This window comes from Gorilla gorilla, chromosome 1, assembly GCF_029281585.2.
Source record: "Gorilla gorilla gorilla isolate KB3781 chromosome 1, NHGRI_mGorGor1-v2.1_pri, whole genome shotgun sequence".
Lineage (NCBI taxonomy): Eukaryota > Metazoa > Chordata > Mammalia > Primates > Hominidae > Gorilla > Gorilla gorilla.
Window position 1 is genome coordinate 221,984,349 of NC_073224.2, and position 27,619 is coordinate 222,011,967.

Sequence of the window (27,619 nt, forward strand, 5' to 3'; positions counted from 1 at the left end):
CTTGCAAGGCCATCCTGCCTGCATGCAGCCATCCATTCCTTCAGCAAGTATTTATGAAGCACCTGCTCTGTGCCAGGCACTGTACCAGGTGCTGGGTATGCAGCATGAGCAAGTCTGAGTCTGTGCCCGCAGGAAGCTTGGAGTCTGGTGTTTGGAGAGAGAGCACACCAGATACATCAACTTTGCAGTGAGGCAGACGGTGATACATGGAGGAGGCAGTGGGTCAGGACTGAGGAGCTTATGTGTTAGCTGTCTGTTTCCTCTTGCTACTAGAATGTGAACTTCATGAGGGCCAGGACCTCCCAGGTCTCGCTGGCTTCTCTATCTGCAGGGCCGGGTGGGTCATAGAGCATAGAGAAGCCTCTCCACTGGCAGCCATGTGGTTGTTGTCACCTTCCTGCTCTTCCTGGAGTCCTGGGCTGGGATCTGCCAGATCCCCTGGGCCTGGAATGAGGCCTCCCAGCCAGTCCCCGAGACAGGGAACAGAAATAGTAACAGCTCTCATTTAATAAGCACTTGCATTGTGTCTGAATCTTGTTCTAAGTGCCTTAAATGCATCTCTCTCATGGAAGACACCATCTTTATTATCTCCATTTTACAGTGGAGGAAACTGAGGCTCAGGGAGGCAAAATCACTTGCCTGAGAGCCCACCCACATAGCCACCACTCCCCACTGGCAAGCTTGGCCCAGCCTGCTGTCCAGATGCAGAAATGAAGGCAGGAATCAGAGCTGGAGCAGGAAGCAGCGGCCAGGAGAGGCCAGGAAGAGGGGACTTTTCTGAGCAGCACATCCCAGGGGTGACCAGGAAGTGGACAATCCTCCCCATCACCCAGGAACAAACCAACACACTAGGGGCTGGGCCAGGAGACAGGGAGGAAGGAAGGGCCATTCATCCCAAAGGGGAGCAAGGAGAGAAAACCATTTCACCATGGGCTGTTCTACTCACCAGCCTTGTTCAGACCAAAAGGATGCTTTCCCCAAACTGGGGTGGATTTTGAACTAGGTTTAAAGGCAGCTCATCCCAACTGCTGAATGGGCAGCTCAGTCATGTTCACTGATCGTTAGCTCAGTGATAATTAGTAACTGGGGAAGGGGGCTAAGACTGAGAACAATTCTGTCCTTTCTGAGTGTGTCCAGACCCCATCTCTAGCAAATCCCAAATTTCTTAAAATTATGTTTTAAATGAAAATCCATCTCCAAGGAGTACATGTGAAGCAGAGAGATGGATCTTGGCACCAATGGCCTCGTGCTCACCTACTGCCATCAACACCACCCCTCCAGGGTGTCATGATGGGGGCTCAGCGCTGCCAGGGCTCCGGACATGGCCGGATCTGCTTTGGGAATTGCCTTCTGAGTCATTGCTGAGTCCCACAAGGAAGTCCATCTAATTATGTGCTAGTCTGACCTTATATTTGTCAGCCCGGCTTCTAGTTCATAATATTCATCATTGGGATGATGGGATCTGGAGAAAACAGTATCCTTTTGCAGCAGGAAAGAGTCAGGTTAGACCCCAAAGTGCACTTCCCAGTCAAAATGGCTGGGCCAGCGCCAGCCCCTGAGTGAGACTGTGCTATCCATTTCTCAGAAGCTCCTTTCTTGTTCTTCAGCTCCTCTGGGGCTTGGAACTGTATCTCACCACTAGGCTGTAGATTTATTAGTCCCCAGGAAGGATTCATCATATCCCAGAGCCTGAAGCCACTGTTTTGGTTTAATGTATGTCGGGTTTGCACCTCTGCTCTTGAGAGCAGGCAGTTCGAGGTTTGTCTTCTGCCTCCAGTCCCAGAGGCTGGCATGATGCCCACATACAGCAGGTGCTCAACAAGTGCTCTGGTTTGCTGGAGATTTTCAGGATAGTAGGGGCCTGTTAGTCCATTGAGGGTGGCAGCGATGGAGGGAAGAGCCACACAACAGGACTTTTGCACCTTTATCCCTCTTCATCCTCCTGGCAGCCCTGCGTGGTAAGCATAAGCAGCTCTGTTTCACGAAAGACGAAACTGGGGCACCAAAGAACTCACCTGAGCCTTTACAATCTTAGATCTCACAACAGTGGTCCAAGACGGGGGACTCTCCTTTCTGGAATCACTTGTGAGGGAAACTCCAGATTCAACCTCTAAGAACAGGCTCCATTGCTTGGCTTCAGTCCTGTCTGGTGGCAGGGGCTGGACCAGATGAAAAATAAGAATACAAATAGCTGACATATCTCAAGCACAGATCATGTGCTGAGCACTGTTCTGAACATTCTGACACTAACGCTTTTGACCCCTCAAGGACGGCAGGCATCACCCCCATTCTACAGTCAAGGAAAGAGAAGCGTGGAGTTAAAGACTGCTGGCTTGAGTTCATACGGCAAGTGAACAGTGGAGCAGGGGAGGGTTGGAGCACAGCAGTCTTAGGCGAGAACACATGCTCCTTTCTGCCTGCCCTCCAGTTCTCTGGAAAACATGCTTTACGTGAAGGCCCAGAGAAGCCAAGCAGGCAATCTGATGTCACACAGCAAGGCTGTGGTCCTCCTGATTTAGAGCGCAGGTCTCTGGCTTTACTTGCTGTGGGAGCAAGAGGAAAACAGGTTGGATGTGTCCATGCCAGGCACTGTGCTTGGCACTTTCTTTACACATCGCATTTGATCCTGACAACAGTCCTATAAGGTAGACATGCACCTGTGGTCCCAGCTATTTGGGAAACTGAGGTGGGAGGATTCCTTGAGCCTGGGATGTTGAGGCTGCAGTGAGCCAAGACTGCACCACTGCACTCCAGTCTGGCCAACAGAGCAAGACCCCATCTCAAAAAAAAAAAAAAGGAAAGAAAGGAGCTTCTGTGAATGGGATGGCACAGCATCACTCAGAGGCTGGTGCTGGACCAGCCATTTTGACTGGGAAGTGCAGTTTGGGATCTAATATATATCCGTATAATCCCTGTAATACGGAAGAGAAAACAAAAAGATTGATATGCCTGTTCCCAGCAGCTCAGCAGCCTGGCTCTCCACCGCTGAACTCAGGCTCCCGCCAGTGCTGCAGCTGGCCCTGTCTCCCCATCCCAGGGCACTCTCCCTTCTTCCCTCACTCCTCCTAAATTCTTCAGACTAATTTATGGACGGCAGGCAGAGCGGGTTCCAAGTCTGAGATAATGAAGGCACGGTATTAGGAGAAGGCAGGAGAAGGAAGAGAAGGGCGGGGCTGTAAATACTAATTGTTGTATCAGGAGGTTGCTTTTTATTTCCTTACTGAAGGGAAGGCTATGTTTAATTAACTCTGCCTGTGTGCTGGGGATGGGGCCTGATTGAAAATGAGTTACTGGGCCTCTGTGACAAGGTGGAGGGCACAAACTCTGAGGCAGAAAGGCCCAAAGGCTCTGAGCTATCTGTTCCCAAAAACCCTGCCACGGCCCCCTCGCACCCCTCCTGCAGCCTGCAGGTGTCCAGGCCTCTGCTTGAGCCCCTCTCCCTTCCAGGGACGCCCTTTCCTCTTTCCTCTGGCCAGTACCAACCTATCCACTCACCTGCCCTAGGGCTGGCATTATTTGGGGACAAGAAACTGGAGGCCACGCTAGCTTCACTTAAGTCCAGGGAATTTGATTATCAAGCTGTAGGTTGCCCATGAACCCCAGAAGCTGGAAGAATGGCTGGGCCTCTAGAACTCAGAAATGGTAAGGAATCAGAGGCAAAGCAGGTGCATTCCCTCTTTTCCTCCCACCCCTGGCCTCTGCCCTACTCTCCTTCTCTCCTTGGCACTAGCTCCTCTCTGACCCTCCAGTCTGAGGCCACCAAAACTCCCGCTCTCTGGTTATGTGGGTTTAAATTCTTGGGTCTGATCGCAGTCTCACTGGTCAGACGCGCACCCGGGTCCCATCAGCCAGGGCTAGCACAGTCATGTGACTGTCCCTTGAGAGTCAAGCATGGGGCTGGTTCCCTGGGGTAGAAGTGAGAGGACAGGATGGCATTGATGAGCAGAAAAGGAAGGACAGGGGTGGTCTCAGGATTCAAGGCCCACCTCAAAGCTCTCCCTTTCATAAGTGTCCCGCTCCTGGACTCCCCTTTTGGAGTTAGTTATGCTTCCACTGTGTTTTCACTACCCCTTTTACCACATACCAGCTGTGTGACCTTGGGTAAGTTACTCGCCCTCTCTGTGCCTCAGTTTCCACATCTGTAAAATGATGGAAATAACAGTACTCACCTCATGAAGTTGTTGTGAGAATCTCTTAAGGCAAAGAGGCAAAGCATTTGGCACATCCCCTGGGAGTACAGTAAGCACCTAGATATGTGAACTCTAATTATTGTTGTGAGTACTGTTTCATCTTTAATAGCATTTTCGGTGTCATTTGCAATCACTTTCTTATGTGTGTGTCTCACCTACTACCCTGAGTGCTCCTCCCTGGAGACACTCGGCGAAATTCCTCTAGCCATTTGCCTCTGAACCTGCACCTGCCACAGCACCTGGCATGAGGTCATTCTCAGTCAATGCCTGATGGGCGAATGATACTGACAACCACTTCTCTTTGCTGAGCACCTACTATATGCCAAGGCAGGAAGACCAGAGATGGAGTGCCCCTGGGGAACAGGGGCCTTGATACATATTTGCTGAACAAATCCAGAAGCAGGTGCTTTACAAACCTTTATGTAATTCCCACCACTGCCTTGAGAAATAAGAACTTCTGTGTCCATTTTAGAGAAGGGGAGATTCACTGTCCTCGGTGAGTCTCAGGGGGCCCAGAGTCACCAGCCATCGAGGGGACAGGCAGGACCCAGGATTGTTGACTCTGCTTGTTGAACTCCTGGCTGTGCTGGCTTCACAATGAGGCTGGAAACAGGGTTTAAGGTCTGAAAGCCCCAGACTGAGTGAGGTGGGAGATGGGTGGTCAGAGGGTCTCCACCCACCCGAGACAGTCCAGGAAGGGGTTATGGGTGGGGACACCCAGTCCAGGCAGATGGCAAAATCACTGTAGCCTCCAGAGATTCAATTCAGGTACCAGCTCCAGGAGCAGGTGTGCCTGTGTGCACACACCTGGGGATGCCTCTGTGTGTGAATGTGTGCAGAAGCATTTCTGTGCATGTTCTCTTTATGGCTCCCTGACAGTGCCAGTATATGTGATATGCTTGCCTTTTCTTGTCAAATTATTCAAGGCATGCAAATCTTGAAGCCTCCTCATCCCTTAGTTCCAAACTGAAATTCAGGATCCTAATCCCAGCATTGCCGTGACCTTGCTGTGTGACCCAGGGTAGGTGCCTTCCCCTCTCTGAGTCTCTGTGTAACAGCGGAGTTGAGTGAAAATATTTTTTTAAGTCTTTCAGCTCAGGATAGTGGAGAGACCTCAGGTCTGAGCCAAGTGCCCTGTTTTGTCCCTCCATGCAGAAAAGGCCTGCCCCCCTCCCCCCTCTGTGGGGGGAAGACGGAGGGGGCAGGGGCCTGCGCTATTTTTAACCCAGATTAGGAGCCTCTTGCCAGTCGCTAGGCCCCCTGACCCCACACTTGCTCCTCTGAAGGGCGCACCAACTGCTTAATCAGACCGCTCTCAGCACAACTGATTAATAGAGGTTCCTGCTTTTAAAAAAAGAAAGAAAGAAAGGAAATGCTTCTGTAAATCAGCTGTTTATTTAACTTTCCCTGGCATTTAATGATTGCGAAGCTTGGGAGAGAAGGAGAGATGGAAAATTAATTTGAGTCTCGCCAGAAAAGCCAGTCAGGGAAATAATGAACTTCCCAAGTCTTATGGGGAAGAGAGACAGAGGAGATGCCAGGAGGAGACAGAGCCCCTGAGCCTCCATGCTGTGGGCTGGAGCTGGGCTCTGCTGAGTGGCAGACAGGCAGCCCATCCTCCCTGAGCTGCTGTCAGATAGGGAGGGTGAGAGACAGGCAGGGTTTTCAGCTTCTTTCAATATGCAAAGCCTCGTCAATTTCCCCCCAATCTTGTTAAAATGGAGGAAAGCAGAAGCACAGCAAGGAAGAGCCAAGAAATTGCAGATAATAACAATTGCTGGATGTTTTTGTGTTTGTGTGCTCAGATACCCAGCAGAACTCCTCCCCAACCACCCACCTCCCCACAAGATGGTGGCATCGGGATGGAGAGGAAATGGGGCTAAGCGATGTACAACTCCAGAGTTAAAAAGTTAGTAGCACCTCGAAGGTCATCTACCTCGAGTTCCTTCTTCTACAAACATGGAAACAAAGACCCAGAGGGAGGCAGGAGTTTGCCCAAGACTACATATTGGGCATGGAACAGAGTCAGAGCCCAAACCTCAGTTCCTGGTCTGGCTATCTCTCCACCAGAGGCTGTGTAGAAGATAATTCCGTTGGCTGTAAATGACATAAGGGATGAGGGTGATTCCAGCAAAAATCCCATGGCTGATTCTCATTGGAACATCTTGGATCACATGCCATTCTGGAACCAATCATGTAGCCAGGAGAATGGACTCTACTGATAGGCCAGACATGGTTCAGGTGACCCAGCCTTCCTGCCAAGGCCAGGGTCAGGTGACCTCAGCACCCCTGCTGAAACCACATGCCTCAGCCATATGGTAGGCTGACACTCCTGCCTGGGCCTTGCACTCTCCCACCTCTGAGTCTGTGTCTACATTGTCCTCTCTTCCTGGGTATTCTGAGATACTGCAAAGCCCAGTTGAAATACCACCTCCTACAGGAAGCCTTCTGTGACCACCTGGTCCCAAGTGTCATCTCTCTTCTAATCTCCTGTTGGTCCTTCTAAGATGCCACCACCCACTTTGGCTGTGTGTTTTAGTTAGCTAGGCATGTGCCTTGTCCCACTCACAGACTCCTGGAGGGTGGGGACTTTGTCTTATTTATCTCCTTTGCCCAGGGCTCAGCACTGGCACACAGTAAGATGGATGGATGATGGAAGGATGGATGGATGAATGGATGGATGGATAGAAGGATGGATGAATAGATGGATGGATGAATGAACAAATGAATGAATCAGAGCTCATATGGATGATTCAGAAATCAGACACAACAACCTCTACACAGGTATCCACAGTCCTCTTTGATAATAAAATGACAACTGGTCCTGCTGAGATGTTCTTCCTAGTATCTGACTTAAACACTTCCTGCTTTTTTTTTGGTGGGGCTCTATAGAGACAGTCCTCCCCACTCTCCCCATCAAAAGTCTTCCTTTCCAGCTCTGCTCTGACTTCTTCCCTCGCAAGCCAAATCCCTCACTTCAGGACTCAGCACACACAGGCTGTTGCAATGTCTTCTTCCAGGGGTAGCGGGATCCAGCCAGCAACAGCTTCACTGGGTGGGTGTGTTCTCAGGAGAGACCTGGAGGCTGGTGCCCGGAAAATGCCACCGCCTCTCCCTGGCTCCTCCTGGCAAGCCCATCTCTGCACCCCTCCCTTCCCTTTCAGCAGCCTGTCAGAGGCTGACGGCTGATGAATGGGAAGCTCTCGCCCTCTCTCCCTACCCAACATCACCACCACATCCTCCACCCTGGCCCCTCCTGGCTCTGGGTAGTGGTGAAGCTATTCCTAATAAGTTGGCACTCAGCCTGGCTTTTGCCACTCAAGGGAAGGCAGCTCCTTGCATGCTGTGCCAGGATGCTGATCAAGGAAAAGAACCATCTCCCTGCACAGGGGGCAGCAGGGAGGAGCTATCCTCCAAGCCTGGCACTCAGAGTGTCCTCATCTGGACCCCAGTGCTAAGCTGCCCCTCCATATCTCAGGCTCTCCTGAGATCAGAAGCACCCAATGCCTCTGTCTTCCTGAGTTCTTCCCCGGGAGCCAGGAAACGTGGGAGCCAGAGAGGTTCTTAAGGATCATCCTGTACAAATGTCTCATTTATAAGATGGAAGGCCAAGGCAGGGGTGAAGAAAGAAACGTTCTCAAGGAGGCAGATTTGCTCCAAATGCAGACGAAAACTGTCAGGACCATCTGGAGATGGAGTCAGAAATCCTGTTGGTGCAGCCGCCCTGGGACCCCACTCTGAATATCACGAGCTCCCCAATGACATTGCCAGCTCCAAAATGGCATAAATGTGCTTGTTTCTCTCAGCATCGTAATGCTGATGCTTGGCATTGTGCCTGGCATATAGTAGGGGCTCAATAAATGTTTTCTGAATGGATGGTTATAGAACAAACTTCATTTATTAAGCAATAGCCAATATGGATTTAATCCCAGGTAAATTCTTGGTCCCCTTTTCGAGCAGCTGCAGAACCCCTGGGATGGCCTCTGGCGCCCTCTAGAGATCTGGAGAACTTGTGTTAGAAACACTGGTCTTGCCCACATGTATCATTCATCCATCCATTCATTCAGTCCACAGATCTTTACTGAGCACCTCCTATGTGCCAGTTACTGTTCTCAGTGCTGGGGATACAGCAGCAAACAAAAATGTGTTGTAGAAATTATCAGGTATGGGCCAGGCGCGGTGGCTCATGCCTGTGATCCCAGCACTTTGGGAGGCTGAGGCGGGCAGATCACAAGGTCAGGAGATCGAGACCATCCTGGCTAACACAGTGAAACCCTGTCTCTACTAAAAATACAAAAAAAGTGGCCTGGCGTGGTTGTGGGCACCTGTAGTCCCAGCTACTCAGGAGGCTGAGGCAGGAGAATGGCGTGAACCCGGGAGGCGGAGCTTGCAGTGAGCTGAGATCGCGCCACTGCACTCCAGCCTGGGCGACAGACCGAGACACCATATCAAAAAAAAAAAAAAAAATTATCAGGTATGATGCTAGATTCTCACAATAAGCAAACAAACAAAGAAATATATAAGGTAAGGGAGACAAATGCTTTAAAGAATAGGGAGTGATGGGGGTGCTAGTATAGTTAGGGTGGTCAGGGAAGTCTTCTTCGCCGAGGTGACACGTAAAGAGATTTGAAGGAAGCAAGGGAATGAGTCATGCAGATACTGGGGGAGACCAGTATCTCCCAGGGAGGGCTGCAAGGTCCTGGTATGTTCCAGGAAGTTAGAGAAGGTTCATGCAGCTAAGGTGGAATCAGCAAGCAGGGAAGTAGCAAGACACAAAGTCAAAGAGCTGGAGAGGGGCCAGATAGACCCTACAGAGGCTAGAGGAGCCCAGGAAGGACCCTAGATGTTATCCTGAGTACAGCACAATCATTCGAGCACCTACTTTGTGCCAGGCAATGTCCCTTACTGCTATTTTGTGGCTCTGTGACAGTTGCCCTCTGTCAAGATCTCCAGGGCTGAATGGACCAATGGGTTATGAGAGAGAAGAGTGTGTGTGGCCATAGCTCAGCCACAAGCTCACCATGTGGTTGTGCCCCCCATGTTTAACTTGACCTCATAAATGCAAGGAGGACAGAAAGGGGTGGGGTGTCACCAACATGCATCAAGCACCCATCATGTGCCAGGCACCTCCCACATCATCTTACCTGCCCCGGTAAGCATGGCTGCCCTCCATTTAGAGAGGGTCTGGATGGTGCAGGTACCCCTCATCGGGAAGAGTTTCACCGCTACTCAGAGCCAGGAGGGGACAGGGTGAGGGAAGTGGTGGTGATGTTGGGTGGGAGGAGGAGATGACACCTTCCTGTCCATCAGCCTCCAACAGGCTGCTGGAAAGACAGGGAGGGGTGCAGAGATGGGCTTGCCAAGAGGAGCCAGGGGAGAGGCGGTGGCATTTCCCAGGCATCAGCCTCCAGGCCTCTCCTGGGAAACATACCCACTCAGTGGGGCTGGATCCCTCCTCTTCCGGAAGAAGCCATTCCAGCAGCCTGTGTGTGCTAAGTCCCAGGGAAATGAGAGACTTGGCTCCAGGAAGGAGGAAGTCAGAGTGTATCCCAAAAGGTCACCCGGCTGCCAGGATTCAAGCCCACGTCTACCTGGAGCTAAAGCCGAGGATGCTCCATAAAGCAGCAGGCATCCTCCAGCAGCCTCCCCAGTTCCCTCCCAACTACTGAATGGAAGGAAGGTTCTGCTCTCCCAGTTGGCACTGAGCAGGCTACTCTCACCTGCAAGAGAATTACTTTAAACTCAGGAAATGCAAACCAGTTTTGACATCCATCAAAATAAAAGTTCCCTTCCCCCAGAAATAAAGGACATAATCTCTTAGGCCGCCTTGAGGTGCTTGCATTTTGAAATAGGAACTTGGTGAAGGCATGGCTCTGGAATGGCAGACTCCAAGCACATTGGCAGTGGATGAGCGATGGAAATATTTCGGGCAGGGGCCCTTCCCAGCAGCCATCATTCACACCATACAGGCTGCCGCCTACTCCATTTGTACATAAGGCTGGGTTTGTGCATATGTGGGTTCCTGCAAACAGTTTTTAAAAAGCTCTCGTCTCAGGGAAAGTCTATTCATAGACTCTTAGAGCTGGAGGATCCTTAGAGAGCATCCTAGTCCAATCCTTCTGTTTTCCAATGGGGAAACCGAGGAAGCTCCTCATCGAAGGTCACACAACTGCGTTCAGGAGCAGAGCCAGGATCAGAACCGTTTGGCTGACTCTTGGCCAAGATCTCTCCCCGCAACATCACATTGTTTAATTCACCCCCAGAGTCAGACAGACTGGGCATGATGTTCAGCTCTGCTACTCCTTAGCTGCGTGGCCTTTGCTAAATACTTGAACCTCTCTGGCCATAGACTTCATAATGATGGTGCCTGCATCGTCTGCTTAAGTGAGATGTGTGCTTGGCCCTGAGCAAGTACTCAAGACTAAAGTATCCATCACCCTCATGTCTCAGGACCTCATTTCCACTTCTTGACCTCCTGTGACTCAGAGAGCATCACCTCCTGCTCCCAGCAAACACAAGCCCCTCCTGGAGCAAAAGAGCAGCACAGGACAGGAAGAAAGGCTGGGGCTTCCCTTTCCCTTCTACCCTATGGCTCCACTGTGCTGGACCAACCCAGAACGTCCTACAGTGGGGGACAGGAGGGGTGGAGGAGAGAAAGAACTGGGTGGATTTTTCCCCAAGCCCTGCAATGCAGACCTCTCAGGGGAAGGCAGAGGACCAGGCAGCAATACAGGGTCACATAGGAACAGGACAAACATTCATCTCAAAGGCAGGCACAGCCTCAGCACCTGCTGCCATGGTGATGAGAGGCAGGGGATGGGGTTTTGGGAAGCGGATAATGAAGGAATAATGGAGAGCGGAGACACTCACGGTTCAAGGACTCCACTCACTCCAGCCAAGTTTCAGATCCTCAGCAGTGTCTTGTGGGTGGCCAGCCAGGAAAGCTTGCCCCATGGGTGGAGGACAGAGGGTGCCATCTGCTGGCCCCAGGGACTCATGGCCTCCATCCCCAGACGACCAGCACGGACCCAAAGCCTGCCAGAGCCTGGCAAGTCTTGGGAGAACAAACTCCTTTGCTTTGCAGATAAGAAAAGGGTGCCCCAGAGCATGGGAGGAGGACCCTCTCCTATCTCCACCCCTCAAGTACATGCACTGGTAAGGACGGACCCAGGACTCTTAAGTTCTCTCTCTCTGGCTCCTTCAGTCTTTTCTCCATGGCTCCTGTGGGCAATCTTGATTAGACACAGACATCATCGCTGGATGATGAACATTTGGGGCCCAGTTCTGGAGGACCCTTATCTTGTCAAGGGGCTTGGAGGATGAGCAGTTGAAATGGTTTCTGTGATTCGTTGTCCTTTGGAGGAAAAATCTTTCTTGAGATGGAGATTGGGAGCTGTCCATGGTGCTGACTCCTCTCAATGTCCTGTCTAGGTGGCTGTCTGGGCTTGATCTACTTGTGTAACATTCATGGAAGTCCTTTAATGCCAGAACAACTTCTCCTGCCATTTCAAATCTTCTGGGTCAACTCCAATTAAGTGAAGATGATGGCAGATAACATTTGGGCCAGATGCGATGGCTCACCCCTGTAATCCCAGCAATTTGGGAGGCTGAGGTGGGAGGATCACTTGAGGACAGGAGTTTGAGACCAGCCTAGGCAACATGACAAGACCCCATCTCTACAAAAATTCAAAGAAAAAAACATAAAATTAACCAGGCATGGTGGCGTGCGCTTGTAGTCCTAGCTATTCAGGAGTCTGAGGCGGGAGAATTTCTTGAGTCCAGGAGTTCGAGGCTGCAGTGAACTATGAATGGACCACTGCACCCAGCCTGAGTGACACAGCAAGACCCTGTCTCTAAAAAATTAATAAAAGTAAATATTTTAACAAAACTTTCTACCAAACATTACCATCAAGGGAAACATTTATTGAGCAGTTACTATGAATCAGGCAACACTCCAAGGGCTGGATATGTCATGATTTATTATGCTGACAATAGTTGTATGATATAGGTACCATTGTTAAATTCTCCTTGTTTCAGGTTAGGAAACTGAGGCACAGTGAGGCTGAATAACTTACTCAAGGTCATGCAGCTAGTAAGTGGTAGAGCCAAGGTACACACTAGGCAGTCTGTATCCAGAGTGCCCTTACTTACTTGATGTCATCACACTTCTCCCATCCCCTTGCAATCACGTAATGCAACTGAAGGACAAATGTAAATGATTTTGTATTATCTGCTGCTTTGCATGATTAGTGACATGGCTCCCTTCCATAAGGGCAAAAACCAGGAGCTGGCTGGTGAAGACAAGGGCTCATGTCCTTCCTCTAGAGAAGGCTTCACTGGGGTCAGAGGGAAGCCCAGAAACAGGGGAGAAATTCCCCAGCCACTTAGTAACCACATCCAATTGTCAGGTTGGGTCTGAAGGCAAGAGATCAGGACCCTGGGGACAAAAGATGCAGCCAACAGGAAGTGGGGTCAGGAACAGCAGAGCCAGGAGAAGCAGACCTGGGTCCCAGAGTGGTCAGGGTAGGACTGACCTAGAGGAGACTCCCAAAAGCCTCTGGGCTAAGCTCTGTGATGTGCTACCCAGGCAATCCTTCAGGAATGAAAGATTGGAGAGACTGGGCACCCAGCTACCGGGAGGGCTACCAACTCAACAGATCCTAATTGTCAGCCCCCTTCGAGGATTGCCTCAGTTGGAGAAAGTCACCACACCCAAGTCTTGCTCACTCCCCAGGAAGACCCACACCTAGCCCTCGCCCCCAACTTGGGCAGACTCTGAAGAGCCCTTCAAACTCTGGCTAGCCAAGTGCCATTGGCCAAGGTTATTCTGGGACTCTGTCCCAACTCAAATTCTCCCTCTGCCAGTTCTGTTTCCATCCTCTCCCTTCCATGGGTGGTGTTTCCAAAAGGCTTCCTAATAAACATCCTGCACGCTGAGCTCCATCTCACAGTCTCCTTCCCATAGTTCCCAACTCGCAACAGTCTTAAATGCCCAAATTTACTTAGTGGAGATGCCCAGCCAGCCTATCCACTGGCCAAGTATGTACTGGCACTTTAGGTGAGCTACATATTGGCAAGTTGATTTTCCATGTAGGAAAAAGAGCATAGAGAAGGTTTTGCAACAGCATTACTGAAGAGGAAAAATGTCTCCTTCTGCAACCAGACCATCCAAGTAGAACACCTCATTGGGGAAGGGAATGACAGGGTGGGCAAGAGGTGGAAGACAGTGCCAGTGTGAGTGGGGGATCTGGGCCAAACCCTTCCATGTTCATGAAGGAGACCTGTGGAAGTGACACAATGGTATGAAGCGGGTCATGCATGTAGAGGAAAATAGAATTAAAGTTGGCATTTGCACAATGTGCCCAACCCTAGTTGGCAGTGGAAATCCTGCTTGCATCCCACTTACTTTTATGTCCTGCTCACCATGCCATCATGAGGCTAGTGCACCCACTTTGCACTGTGCTTCTAGTGCACATATTTTGCATATAAAGGTATGGAGATCCAGTCGCCCACCTGGACAGGGATAGAGCTGAGTAGATCTAGAAACCAGGATTTCATACCAAGTTTCACAGCTGCAGCATCCAAGTTCTCCCACACCAGGCTGAAGGAGTGGAAAGGCCAAGACAAGAAAGGAAAAAGCAAACAGAAGAGCAAAGAAAGCAATTCAGATGGTGGTAGAGACAACAGCCAGCACTAACTCCAGGAGCTGCTCAGCCATCTCTGTGGCCAGCGTGGCCAGAGGGTGGCAGTGGGGAAGGAGACACAGGTGTCTTTATTTCCCAAAGCCAAAGCTCCATGAGGAATTTCAAAATTCTCTCTGCTGCCCTGGCTGGGACTCACCACTGACAAATGGAGAACAGATGAGACTGTTTAGCCAGTAATTAAGCAATAATGGCCTGCTCAGAGGTCTCCACCAGGCAGCAACCAGCCCAAGAAAGGAGCTAAAAGTTCCATAGAGGATCCGGGGGAGGAAGAGCCATTTATCAGATTATTAGAGTGAGAGCGACTCATTAACCCCACGCCAGGCTCTGAGCCTTCCTTTCACTGAGCAGACAGAGGGAGGCCTTGGCATCTCTGGGTTCTCATATGGGGGAAGGCCAGCCTCCTCACTCAGCCTCCTTCTTGTATCTGACTCAAGGCAGGAGACACCCCAGACACCAGAGCATCTCCCAGCCCCCAGCCCTTACCCGGGGGCTCAGAGCAGAGATTTAAGTGAGGTAGTGCTGCCTACCTTCAAGTTCACATGTATGGCTACAGACACACTCCAAATGGCCCTGTGATGTCCTGGTGTGGACTGAAATCAATTCTACAAAGAGATACTAACATCCCTAATGGTGGTGATAATAATAATAATAATAGTAGCAACTGCCACTCATTATATGCTTACTATGTGATTTGTGCTCTGCTGAGCTGTTCATGTGAAAACATTGCAAACGAGTTCTACTATTATCCTATATTGCAGTAGAGGAAACACAGATGAGGCTCAGAGAAGCTGAGTAACATTCTCCAAGGTCATCCCACTCTTCTGAGGTTGTACCAGGTCTCAAACTTGCATCTGACTCCAAAATTCATGTCTCAACCACCATGCCTCCCAGGGTCTGCTCTGAAGACACTCAAGAAAGTCCCTAACATGAAGCTTCCTACAAGCAAAAGGTTGTTTCTAGCTAAAGGAATCAGTACAAACTTCCTGGAAGAGGGGTATTCCAACAGGACCTTGAAGAATGAGTTTGATTCATAGGCAAAGGTGAGAGGCGATCAAATGGGTGAGACTGGGGGGGTAGGGGCGGGTTCTGAACGGCTTCATGTCAAGATTTGCCCTAGAGGTTCTTTGAAATGTTAACTAGAGTTGCAAATGAAAAAAATAGTCCTGGAGTTAAACTTATTTGGAGAAAGTAAGAGTGAACAACATTAAATCCGTTTGCTTATTCTGGGACTTTCTCAAGGAGTGGCCGTTTGCTTATCCACACACTGTTTTAGGAAATGACCAAGCCCTCCCCCATTCTTCTGTGCCCTGGAGAGCCCTGGCTGGAAGAGTACGCAGGGTTCTTGTAAACATGTGCATTTGTAGGAGCATAAACCATCAGCTCTGAGGGCAGTTTGTGTTGAGCAAGGGAAGCAGAACGGAGAATCCTGGCAGAGCGAAGCTGCACCGTGGAAGGAGTGACCTCCAGAGGCGGAAGGAGGGTCCAGGGTCAGGGTCAGGAGGAGAGCAGGGTGAGGGTCAGACCTGTAAACCCAGAAAATCTGGGACAGATTTCAGTTAATTTAGAGAGCTTATTTTGCCAAGGTTGAGGACACACACATGTGACAAAGTCTCAGGAAGTCCTGACTACATGTGCCCAAGGTGGTAGGGGCACAGCTTGGTTTTATACATTTTAGGGAGACATGTGACACCAATCAATATATGTAAGAAGTACATTGGTTCTGTCCAGAAAGGCGGGGACAAGCAAGGAGGGGGCTTCCAGGTCACAGATAAGTGAGAGACAAATGGTTGCATTCTTTTGAGTTTCTGATTAGCCTCTCCAAAGAAGGCAATCCGATATGCATCTATCTCAGTGAGCAGAGAGGTGACTTTGAATAGAATGGGAGACAGGTTTGCTCTGAGCAGCTTCCAGCTTGAATTTTCCTTTTAGTTTCATGATTTTGGGGGCCCAAGATATTTTCCTTTCACAGATGGGAAGCCTGTTTGAAAAGCCCTTCTGCTGGAAAGAGGGCAGAACTGGAGCACCCAGAGACGGTCTTCGCCCTACCGCAGGGATCCACGCAGCAGCTTGAAGTGTGACAGGGGCAGACGGCCTTCCCAGAGCTGGGCAGAGAGAATCTGCAGGAGAAAGCGCGTGGGACAGGAGATGCCTCCTCAGAAAGAAGAAACAGCAGCCTAGAGGCGAAAAGCTCAGGCTGTGGCCACTGGAGTGCCAGCTCTGCCCTTCAGTGCTCTAGCTACTCTGGGCATGTTCCTCAACTTTCCTGCGCCTTGGTTTCCTCACCTGTAAAATGGGACCATTCTATAAATTCAATGAGATCTTTGTCAACTACTCAGCCCAATGTCTAGAACACGAGCTCTCCAAAAAAGGGAGTTATTGAGGGAACTTTCATAGCCCACAGGGTCTGAGTGTAACTTCTGCCCATGTAAGGAGCCCTTTGGCAAACAAATGGCAGAGGCTTAGCAGGGACAAGCCACCTCCAAGGCTGGGAATGAGAACAGGACAGGGCATGGTGTTTCATCTGAACTCAGGGAGGCAGGAAGAGGCAGTCTATATGCCGTGGGAGATGCAGGGTCTATGACAAAGGAGGACAGGAGGCAGGGACCATAGCTGACACCCCCCAGGACACCCATGACCTTGAACATAACAATCCCCACAGCTTGCATTATTTTTTGCACATTTAGACTATGGGTCAGGAATTGTGGTAAGTCCCTTGCAATTAACTCATTAATTCCTCACAACAGCCATGTGAAGTGAAGACTGTTTACACGCCTGTTTTTCAGATGAGGAAGATGAAGTATGAAGAGGGTAACTAAGTTCCCTGGGGTGTCACAGCTGCTGTGCCTCACTGAGCCTTGTAGACAGTGGGAGCTCAATCATGGCTGTGTCCTCCAGGAAGCTGAGGATCAGAGCCCCATCATGAGTAGACACTGATGGATGCGGTAAGAAGAATTTGGGTGTGGGCTACAGAAGCAGACCTAGATGCCGAGAGGGGGACTGAGCCATCCCCAAGGACTAAGACTCAGAGTAGCCAGTTGTAGTCATGGAAACCAAAGCTCTTGAGCACCCAGCGCTCACTGCATGCTAAGCGCTGCACCGAGTGCTTCCCATGAACTAACTTAATCCTTACAGCAACTTTGTGAGGTGGGTCCTCTTATCACCTCCATTTTACAGATGAAGAAACTGAGGCACGGAGCAGATATGTCCCTTGCTCAAGGTGGAACCGGTTCCAGAGCCAACTCCTCCCCACTTGCTGTGCTGCCCAGATGTGGGAGGCAGTGTCAACATGAGCAGATGAAGGAGAGGCGGTCTGAGAGCTGTCAAGGGCTTGCAGTCATGACCTGAACCCACTGCAGAGAAATTCTTTCTGAAATTTTGTTGCTTAAGTTTGGGCAAGGCTGGGACACTGGGGACACAGGCTTGGGGGAGCACTGTCGGGTCACTTGGGGACCACAGCTTGGGGGTGTGCAGGTGGGAAAGCAAGGTGAGGACTTGGTGACCAGTGGGTCCTGCCTAGGACTCGTCCTGGGGCTGTTCCGTCATCAGTTGACCTTGGCTGGCTGGACTGAGGTGTCTCTGAGGAGGACTTTGAGTGGGACAGGCTGCTTGCTGGGGCTCTACCCTGTGCCCACCATGACCAGAATGCCAAGTCTGAGCCCAGGTGGTCTCAGCAGGGGAGGTAAGAATGGCCTGATGATGAAGCATGGGGTGGCTCTGTGCCAGGGTCACAGGCCACGAGGGAACAGCGTACCTAAGAGAGGACAAGGCAGGCAAAAGGTCATGGCAAAGAGTCCCTCTCAGGAACGCCTCCGTGGGGTTCTGTCATGACTCACAGAGACTTATTCACTCTCATGAGAACAGCATCGGAAAGACCCACCCCTCTGATTCAATTATCTCCCACCAGGTCCCTCCCACAACACGTGGGAATTATGGGAGCTACAAGATGAGATTTGGCTGAGGACACAGAGCCAAACCATATCACTCCGTGTGAATACCTTATGAGGGTGCACAGAGAGTAATGGGGCCCCCAAAACATGGCTGGGGTGAGAAAGGAGGGCAGTAGGAGAGGGAAGAAAGAAAGAAGATAGGGGAGAGAAGGAAGGAAAGAGGAAAGAAAGGAAGGTGGCAGGGAAGGCAGGAAGCATCTCAAGACCAGAAAGTTGTATTTCTCTTTATGCCACTCCCCTCCCCAGATCTAGCTTTCAGCCTTGCACCTAATATGCCAACTGATCATTATGAGTTGAATCTGAGTGAGGCACGATCAACCTAAAATATCAGTGAATGGAATCCCATAGCAAACTTCAGCAGAAGTCCTCCTAATAATGCTATCCCCGTCTTCTCAAGCTATGAGTAATAGAGTTGTTGTTTTAAATACAGTCTATCCTGGCACTCCCCATAATTCAAAGTCATGTACATTTGTATGTTTGTCTGCTACATAAATAATCACATTAGGGCCTGCAGGAGGAAAAAAAGCTCTGTGCTGTCTTCAGAAAAAAAAGCAGGAGAATTAGAAGAAATGGCAGCAATATTTCCAGTTGATCAGTGACAGTTCTGCCCATGCAGAGGAGCAGGTGGGAAACCGATGCACCGTCTGGTGCTGGGGACTGCGGGAGTCTGGAGCGGCTAGGAAAAGGCAGCAGGGGGCGGAGGGATGGCTTCTGCCCAGACTCAGACAATAGCAATGAGACAGCAAGGCTGGTCCCCTCTCTGGCCTCAGTTTCCCCACAGGGGGGATTAGGACCAGATGAGAGGAGCAATGCAGTGCTGTGGTTTTGATCATCAGCTTTGGGGTCAGACAAGTCTGAATTCAATCCCAGTTTTGACGCTTAGTAGCCTGTGACCTTGGGCAAGTAACTTGACCTCTCTGAACTTCAGTTTCTTTCTGGACAAATAGGGATTGTGGCAGTACCATCCCATGGGGTTGCAGTGAGGAATAAGGTCATGTAAACCACTACAGTCAGAGCCCAAACTACAGTAAATACTAAAAAAAAAAGTACACATCTCATATAATCTGCCATATATCATATGCAATATGTAATATAATAGGATATACACACATACGACTTAAATATTTCCCTAAAATCCAGCTGAACATGACAACAATTAGGCAAACATCCACAAACACCAGTAATAGCATAAAAAAAATGTCGTCAAGTCATAAATGATGACAGTTAAAGATGACAGGTAGATTGTAACTATTTATAAGTCACTGTTTATCACTTAATCGTCTTAAAAACAAACTTAGAATTTTCACAAGGTGGAAGAGTCAATATGGGCTCTCTGCCCTGATTCAGCAAATAAATATTTACAAGCATTTCACTCATTTCTGGGTGTTGGCCTAATTAATCAAAGAATGTGGAATGTCTTTGAGCACCCATTTACTTCAGCAGAGATTTCACTGTGTAAAAAATTTTAGAGAAGAAAAACAGCTGAATGGTACGCAAGAACTCAGATAAGCACAAGAGAAAGGCTAATAAAACTTAAGAGGCAGGATTAACAGAGCGTACGAGTGAAAGAAAGCCCTGTGTTGGGTTCCCTGAGGTGTGGCACATATCTGTGTATAGCAGATTTTCTGTGATTTCAGTATGATTTGTGAACTTAGAAAATCTGAGACAGGTCTCAGTTAATTTAGAAAGTTTCTTTTGCTACAAAAATTAACTTGGTGTGGTGGTGCACACCTGTAGTCCCAGCTGCTCAAGAGGCTGAGGCAGGAGAATCGCTTGAACCCGGGAGGTGGAGGTTGCAGTGAGCCGAGATTGCGCCACTGCACTCCAGCCTGGCGACAGAGCGAGATTCCATCTCAAAAAAAAAAGAAAGTTTATTTTGCCAAGGTTGAGGATGCAGCCATGACACAGCCTCAGGAAGTCCTGATGACATCTGCTCAAGGTGGTCAGGGCACAGCTTGGTTTATACATTTAGGGAGACATGAAACATCAATCAATATATGTAGGAAGTACATTGGTTCAGTATGGAAGGACGGGACAACTTGAAGCAAAGGCAGGAAGACTGGAAGTCGTGAGGGAGCTTCCAGGTAACAGAGAGGTGATACGCAAATGGTAACATTCCTTTGAACTTCTTTTTTTTTTTTTGAGACAGAGTTTTTGCTCTGTTGCCCAGGCTAGAATGCAATGGTGTGATCTCGGCTCACTGCAACCTCCGCCTCCTGGGTTCAAGTGATTCTCCTGCCTCAGCCTCTCGAGTAGCTAGGATTACAGGCACCTGCCACCATGCCTGGCTAATTTTTGTATTTTTAGTAGAGACAGGGTTTCACCATGTTGCCCAGGCTGGTCTCGAACTCTTGAACTCATGATCCACCTGCCTTAGCTTCCCAAAGTGCTAGGATTACTGGCGTGAGCCACCATGCTGCCCTGCCAGCCTGACTCTTTTGAGTTTCTGATTAGCCTCTCCAAAGGAGGCAAATCAGATATGCACCAATCTCAGTGAGAAGAGGAGTGACTTTGAATAGAATGGGAAGCAGGTTTGCCCTGAGCAGTTCCCAGCTTGAGCTTTCCTTAGTGATTTCAGGTGCCCAAGATATTCTCATTTCACAGATTTCAGGTGTTAGGAGAAATGGCATTGGTGGCATTGATAACCCCAAATCACACAGGGTCAGAGCTAATCCCTCTTGAATTCTATTTCAGTCCCTCTGATTACACCAATGAGTCATCTCCCTTGGTGCTACTCTTCAACGATGTTTATTTTTTAACATTTTCCCTTTTTAACAAAGAGCCTCATATTCATGGTCTTTGCCTAAGCTGCAGGATCTAGCCAGAATTTAATTAACACTGATTGGGTTTCACGGTATTTATTTATATTGATGGCATATGATTCTGATTTTCTATGTACAGCAGTGATCAGAAGTTTTCTCCATTACTAAATTTATTAATGTGTTCAAAAATAAAGTGGAGAAAACAATGGAACACGTGGTACGCAGACACAACAGAAGTGATGACATGATATCTGAGTAAGGCAACACTGAGAAGGGGGTCAAAGAATGTCTGAAGTTGAGAAACTGTTTACACCTTTGTGAGCAGGAAGAGGAGGAAATCCAGAACTGAGAAAGGAATGGTAGCAAGTGAGAAGAGGAAGACCACTTAGGACTCATAGAAGCTGACTGCAAATTACAAACAAGAGGCAATAAATGGGGACATCTATCTCCTGTGAGCGACCAAGGTGGGCACTGCAGTGAACTTGGATGCTGTGCGAATTCTCACCCTTCCCTCCCCTCCCTCCATATAGATATACTTTTTACGGTCCCAGGCATTCAGCCTTGTCAATGGTCATCAGGGGGCCTGAATTTTAGCAGAATCCACATATCCCTTCTGGCTGATCCTGAGCCTGGTTGCCCCTCCCTCATTCCCCCCTAGCCCATGTTTGGTCTACTAAGCAGGGGAGAGCCCAACCCTGCAGTCTGAGTTGCCGACTCCCACGGCGACTGGCTTCTGGTGGGATTTAGCCAGTAGGAGGCACTGTTGGAAAATTGAAAGGGCAGGAGGAAGAGAAGCTAGAGTAATTCTCTCCCTTACTTTCTGCTAAGCAGTTCTCCAGTGGCCGCCCCTCCTCCACGACTCTAGCACCACTGGACAGGGACAGGGTGGCTGTAGTTCCAGCTCCCCATTGGCTGCCTGGGCTCCTGTACCACCATCTGCTCCCTTTTCCCAGCAGCCTAGGGTTCATAGCAGCTTCCTTTCCAATGTTTTATTTTCCAGCTCTTCCATCACCTGTAGATGCCGATTTACTTAGTAAGCCCTTATCTATCCCTGCTGTTTTAAATACTTACTTAGGGCAGCTTCTGTCTTCCTGGTTGGGTCCTGACTGATACACCTCCCAAAACCTTTGCTTACTCAGAAATAACCTTATGTTGCTCTATGAAGAACGACCTCTCATTAGACTCATTAAATGTTGGATCCGAGAATAGTTGGTTTATTCTGTTTACAACGAGATAGATCAGGGGTCAGAAACTTTTCCTCTGAAGAGCCAGATAGTAAATATTTTAGGATTTGTAGACCACATAAGTCTTTGTAGCAGTCTTTGTTGTGTTTTTTAATTAAGCCCTCTATAAATGTAAAAACTATCCTTAGCTGTGGGTGGCACTAAGGCAAGCTGTGGGCCAGATCTGCCCCATGAACAGTAGTTTGCTGACTGCTACAACAGTGGAGAAATACACACCCTGCCTCCCCACTCTCCAGTCACATGGCTGAGTGTGGCCCAGTCCTCTCTCCAGGGTCAGGGCTGGTCATGTGACCTGGGTCTGGCTGATCAGAGCCTCCTATTTTCCTGGCCCTACATTGCCTCTAAACATAAAATAAGTGCTTTGGGAAGGGCATCCCCACAGGAAAATAGCATTTGAAATAAATTCACCCACTTTATGCCAGGTATTGTACTAGGCACTTTCATGCCCAATCTCTTTTAATCCTCATAGTGGGGCTTAGAGACCTGAATGAATAAGTCCCTCGAGGTATGTGGCAGGGCCAGGTTTTGGAAGCAGATGATTTTGGCTTCAAATCTGTTTATGCACTAGGCCATCCTAAAATAAAGCCTGGGGGCTCAAGACAGAAGAGAAGAGAATTACAAGTCTTCCTTGACATATTGTCGGGAACCCCCAGGCTAAGAATAAATGTGTCTGGCCTCCTATCTATAATCATTGCTTCTATTTACCAAGTACTTTATGGTTTCCAAGGCACTTTCAGACACATAATTTCATTCCATCCTCAGAACAACCTGGTGAGGTAGGCAGAACAGGAATCCTATCTCCCAGTTTACGGATGAAAAGCCTGAGGATCAGAGAGGTGAAGTGACTTGCCCAAGGCCACACAGCTCAGAGGCGGCAGAACTGAGATTAGAACTTGTGAGGTATTAAACAGGGCCTGTTTTTTGTTTTTTTCTTTCCTAAGCCACAGAATTGCAGAGCTTGGAATCCCTGGCTATCACACCCTCTCATCCATGCAAGAAGCCCTGCCTCTTCCTTACTACCTCTGCAAATCCTCCTGTCCTACAAGCCCAAGTTCAGAGCTTCTGTCTTTCAGAAACACTTTCCTGACTGCAGCCCATGGTCTTCACTTTCTCCTCTGAACTCCTGAAGCAATTACTGTCTGTACCACTCATTTATCAATTAATCACCGACAGCCTTGAGGCAACCCTTCTATTGCTGCCTCCAACTACTGCTCAAATCCATTGTTGTTTTTTTAACTCTGCTTTCCCTGGATAGATGGGAGATACCCCGTTGGCAGGGGCAAGTCTCCTGCTCCTCCTTGCAGCTTTGCAGATAGTAGGTGCTCAATGATGCTTTATTCATTCGATTTAACCTAGTTCCAGTCTTCCAGATTCTTTCTAGTGAGTCTGAATGAGTTGCCCAGGGTCACTTGCCGGCTATGTGACCTGGACAGATTATTCATCCTTTCTGACCCTCCGTGTTCTCATCTGTAAAGTGCAGGGTGTCACGTACCTTTCTCATGGGGTATTTGTGTGAGGGTTAATGAGACTGAACTGGATATAGATTGTCTTTTTTGTGCATTCCAGTAGGACTGCCTATCATTGAACCCCACCTCCACCCCACTACACCCGCAGAGGTGGGCAAGTGATGGGTGTCTGGCCAATCACAAAATCCCATCACTCTGGAAGCACTGATTGGCCCAGAGATGGGCTTATGCTCCAGAGGAGAGCCAATCACAGGCCTTCCCTGGAATGACTATACAGATTTTGGGTGAGAGATGATCTCTATTCCACTGGGGTGAATAAGTCAGAAGAATGGAAATCTGGGGGCAGCCACACAGAAAAAGTATATTTCCCATAGGAGGGAATGTAGTCACACAGGGAAGTTGAATGAAGAAAACTGAAAGCAGGATTCGAGCCCCTGGATCTGGCTGTTCAGGGATCCAGCCCTGGATTTAACAATTCTATGAGCCAATAAATAACATTTTATTTGAACCAGTTTGAGTGGAATTTCTTCACTTGCAAATGAAAAGGTCACCACTGATGAAGAGACATTGCAAGTAAAATCACCTAGAGTAATGCCTGACAAACAGGAGATGCCCGATAAATGGTGGTTGTTGATGTTTATCATCATTAGCAGCCACGGCAAGAAAATTAAATGCTTTTCCTTAGGAAGCTGCATAGCTTGGTGGCTAGACGGACCTGGGCTCAGATCTTGTTTCCATACCCTAGCCATTTTGTGTCTATGGGTGAGTTAACTAACCTCTCAGGGCCTCTGTTTCTTGGTTTGTAAATGGGCTTAGTTGTGCCAGCCTCACCAAGTTATGGGGACAAGTATGTTTGCTGTTTGTCATGCCTGGTACATGAGCTAGCACTCCACTGAGATTCCTGGCCAGGGTTACAGTCAGAAGAACTACACTGTGCATTCAGCCCAGTTCCCTCCTCCTCCACAGGGAAAGGGAATACACAGAGTGGGAAATCTCCTGTCCAGGATCTCACAGCTAAGGACAGGGCTTGAGTTCAAACCAGGTCTGCAGGGTTATGATTTAGGGCTCTTGCTACCCTTTTTTAAAATCATGCTACAGTGCACTTTCCTTCTCCTCATGACATCATGCATCTTATAGCCTCTCTTTTGGGGGAGGATGAAAAAGAACCCTGAACAAGTTTCCATTCCCATCTCACCACACGCATGCAACTCCATAACCTCAGGCAAATCACATTCTCACTTTGGGCCTCACTTTCTCCATCTGTAAAATAGGGACAATCATGATAATGTGGATGACACAAGGGTGGCATGAGGTGTGAGAGTTGTCATTTGTGACCTGTTTTCTTTTAGGGGGGAAAGGGAGGCAGAGATGTTGAGTCAAGTGGCCACTGATCTGAGACTCTCTTAGAAGTCCAGCCTTGCATTCCCAGCCTCGCGAACAGTTGTTCCGGTCCAGTTTCCAGGTGGTGAAACGTCTTCAAGGTCTGTGATTTTCCTGTTAGTCTTCCAGAGAACGAGGTTATTTCTCTAGCAGGACACCGCTTGGAAGAAAAAGTGCTGTGGACTCTCCCTCTGGCCCAACTCTGCCTTGTGTTAGGTGCCAGCCAGCCAGAGGCACTGCTGATGGCTATCTCCCTCTTACCCCACCCCCCCCTCTCTCTCTCTCTCACTCTCTCTCTTTCTCAGAAGTCTCATTCTCCTGGAGCTCAGTGACAATGCTCGACACCTCCTCACCAACTTTTGAGGAAAGAATGAAGTGGGGATGGAGCTGAATGGAACAAGGGGCCATTCACTTAGAGGGGGTTCTACCAGGATCTGGAGGTAAAGGCTCTCGTATGTTCACTCCTCTTAGCTGGGTTGTTCTGGCTTGGGTTCTCTCATGAGGTTGCAGTCATGATATTGGCTGGGACTACACTCATCAGAAAGCTTGACTGGGGATGGAGGATCCAATTCCAAGATGGTGTACTCACATGCCCAACATGTGGAAGGCTCATGCTATGCCTGGGCCTTGAGCCTGCACCAATGGACCAGGAGGGTGATTTTTCTTGCAGTGCTTGCAGGTGGGTGACCACCCCAATGTGGACTCATTCATCTCCTCCTCCCTCCCCTGCTGACCCCATTATCCACTCAGTCAACCATTCCCTTACACTTTTGCCCACTCAGCACTCACTCAGTCACTCAGTGTACCAGACCCCTCTTGGGCACCAAATTCCTATCCTCTCAGCCACCTCTTGCTCCAGCCGCTACTATGATGACAGTTCTACTCAGGCTTCAGTCAGCTTTGTGTGGGTGTGAGCTGATGGTTTCTCACCTTAGACCTAATCACATCCTCTCGTTTCCTGCCTGGAGACTTCCTCACTCCATGATGTAGGATGCCCACAGGGACCCTCTTGGCATACACACACGTGTAACCACAAGTGCAGAGAAGCCAATGCCTGTGAGGCAGCCCTAAGACAATGGAAGATGGAAACCAGTGGGTTAATGCTTCCCCTATTTTCCCCTGGACAGACAGTCTTGAGATACATTTTACAGGCTTCACAGAGGTCTGTTGGACTCAAACAACTAGTGACTCATAGCAGGGGCCAATTCAATAATGAAACTTACTAACATCCAAAAACTCAATGGCTAAAAGCAACAATAAACACTAAAAATCTTAGTTTCTGTGGGTCAGAAATGTGGAAATAGCTTAGTTGGGTTGTTCTGGCTTGGGGTCTCTCATGAGGTTGCAGTCACAATATTGGCTGGGTCTGCACTCATCTGAAGGCTTGACTGAAGCTGAAGAGTCCAGTTCCAAGACAGTGCACTATTGTGCCCAACATGAGGAAGGTTCATGCTGGCTCTTGGCAGGATGCCTCAGTTCCTCACCAAATAGACCTCCCCAAAGGGGAACCTGTCATGTCCTCATGACATGGCACCTGGCTTCCCCCAGAGAAGGTGATCCAAGAGAGCACAACAGAAGCTTCAATGCCTCCTATGACCCAGCCTTGGAAACCACATGTTATCATTTCTCCAATACTGTATAGTCACAAAGGTCAGCCCTCTTCGGTGTTGGGGGATTATGACATGAGGGTATTAATACCAGGATGCACAGCTCACTGGGGCCATCCTGGAGGCTGGTGAAACTCATGGTAGCTGTGTTCCTCCCTTTTTTCACCCCCACTTCATTTCTGCCTTGGAGTCACATTCACAAATGGATGATCTTCATTTAAGTCTTTGTTCCAGACTCTGCTTTTGAGAGAAACTCAGGCTAAGACATTCTATCAATCAACTCACACATTCAACAATTATTGAGCACAGACTGTGTGCAAGCCACTATCAGCACTTTCCACAGTCTCTAGACAGTCGAACTTGGCACCACTACCCCAACTGGAGATGGAAGAAGGCAAGCCCTGGGGCACTGCTGACAGGTGAGCAAACTGGGAGTAGAGACAGCCCAGGGCCTGGAGCCAGGAGGAGAAACCTGCTTTGAAGGAGCTGGGAGACTGAAAATGTCGGTGCACTCCTCTGAACCTCCACTTCCTTATTGGCAAGTTTGGGATCCTAAAAATAAAGTAACTTTATTCATAGGGCCCCTATTCAGAGGTCAAGACCTATCAGAGAAGTTCCACGCCCCTTCTGTTTATTTAGTTTCCTCATTTGCCACGAAGCTGTCAGGGAAGGTGTAATTCATCTTGGGAATCCGGCTGAGGGAGAGTTCATAGACTAGATGCAGGCTGAGTCCTCCAGGGCCTCAAAAAGCAGCCTCCTAAATTGTGAGAATCTTAAAGAGAAGAGGTGGCAGTGGGAGCCTGGGACATAGCACATTTCAATCTCTGCAGCACAGAGGTCCACTCATGGTAGATGGACATAAGGGTTTGATGACATTGATGGTAACAATGTTGGGTATGTCCTTTAAGGCTGAAACTAACTTAAGCAAAACAAATATTATTGGCTTGTATAACTAAAGAATCCAGATGTCCACATCAGGTATGGCCGGATCCAGGGGCCACAAAGATGTCTCCATTACTCCATCTCTTGTCATCTCTTGACTTTATGTTTCTTCATATTGGCCTCTTTGTCAAGCAGCCCATGGTGAAAGGAGGGTTGCCAGAAGATCCAGGCTACAACTTCCCAGATGCAAGTCCAATGGAAAAGAATGCTGCCTCTCTCTCAGAAGAGTCCCAACAAAAGCCTCATTTCATCTCACTAACTCTGGTTAGGTCATGCACAAAACCAAGGGAATCCAGTGATCTTAGTCACTAGATCACGTGGCCACCCCTAGAGCCAGAGATTAATTCCACCTGAAGTGGACTAGGAAGGCAGAGAGA